Raw genomic sequence first — 1,431 nt, 5'->3', positions numbered from 1 at the left:
CTTTGCCAATTTGTATGCCTTTTATTTCTCTTTCTTGCCTTATTGCCCTGGCCAGGACTTCCAATACAATGTTAAATAGAAGTGATGATAGAGGGCATCCCTGTCTGGTTCCCGTTCATAAGGGGAATGCCTTGAGTCTTTCTCCATTAATAATGATGTTGGCCATTGGCTTTGCATATTTACCCTTTATTATGTTAAGGAATTTTCCTTCTATCCCTATTTTACTGAGAGTTCTGAACTGGAATGGATGTTGGATTTTATCAATTGCCTTTTCTGGGTTGATTGATATAATCATATGGTTCTTTTCTCTTGTTTTGTTTATGTGGTGGATTACATTGACTGATTTTCTGATGTTAAACCACCCTTGGAAACTGGTATGAATCGCAGTTGGTCTGGGTGTATTAATTTTTTAATATGTTGTGTGATTCTGTTGGCTAAGATTTTGTTAAAGATTTTTGCATCTATGTTTATGAGGGATATTGGTCTGTCCTTTTCCTTTCTAGTGGTGTCTTTCCCTGGTTTTGGTATTAGTGTTATGCTTGCTTCATAAAATGAGATTGGGTGTATTCCATCTTTTTCTATGTTCTGGAATAGCTTGAGTAGCATAGGTGTCAATTCTCGGAATATTTGATAGAATTCTTCAGTGAAACCATGAGGGCCAGGGCTTTTTTTTTGTGAGAAGTTTTTTTTTATGACCTGTTCAATTTCTTCTTTTGTTATCGGGTTGTTCAAGTTTTCTATCTCTGAGTGGGATAGTTTAGGTACGTCTTGTGATTCTAGAAACTTGTCCATCTCTTCTAGGTTCTCACAGTTTTTCATAATATTCTGTCAGTATCTTTTTTATCTCAGTTGGTTCTTTTGTGATGACACCCTTTTGTTTATAATTCTTGTGATTTGGATCTTCTCTTTCTTTTCTTTTGTTAGGTCTGACAATGGTTTATCAATTTTATTAATCATTTTGAAGAACCAGCTTTTTGTTTTGTTGATTTTCTCTGTTTTTTTTTTCTGTTTCATTTATTTCTGCTCTGATCTTGTTTATTTCTTTGCTTCTAGATACTGTAAAATTCCTTTGTTATTCTATTTGTAGTTGTTGGAGTTGATGAGTTAGAGTGTTGATTTTGTTTCTTTCCTCTTTTTTCATGTATGCATTTATTGCTAAAAACTGTCCTCTGAGTACAGCTTTTGCTGTGTCCTATAGGTTTGGCATGATGTATCTTAATTCTCATTTGTTTCTAGGAATTTTTTAATTTCAGTTTTAATTTGTTCTGTTACCCAGTAGTTTTTGAGCTGTGAGTTGTTCAGCTTGCACATGTCTGATGCTTTTTCCTTGCTCTTCCTATTAGTAATTTCTAATTTTATAACATTGTGGTCTGAGAAGATGCTTTATAGTATTTCAGTGCTTTTTAATTTATTGAGGCTTGTTTTGTGTCC

The sequence above is a fragment of the Orycteropus afer genome, unplaced genomic scaffold (genome assembly GCF_000298275.1).
Source record: "Orycteropus afer afer isolate SDZICR_OR568_19922 unplaced genomic scaffold, OryAfe1.0 scaffold01513, whole genome shotgun sequence".
In the NCBI taxonomy this organism is placed as follows: Eukaryota; Metazoa; Chordata; class Mammalia; order Tubulidentata; family Orycteropodidae; genus Orycteropus; species Orycteropus afer.
This window is presented reverse-complemented; position numbering follows the sequence as displayed.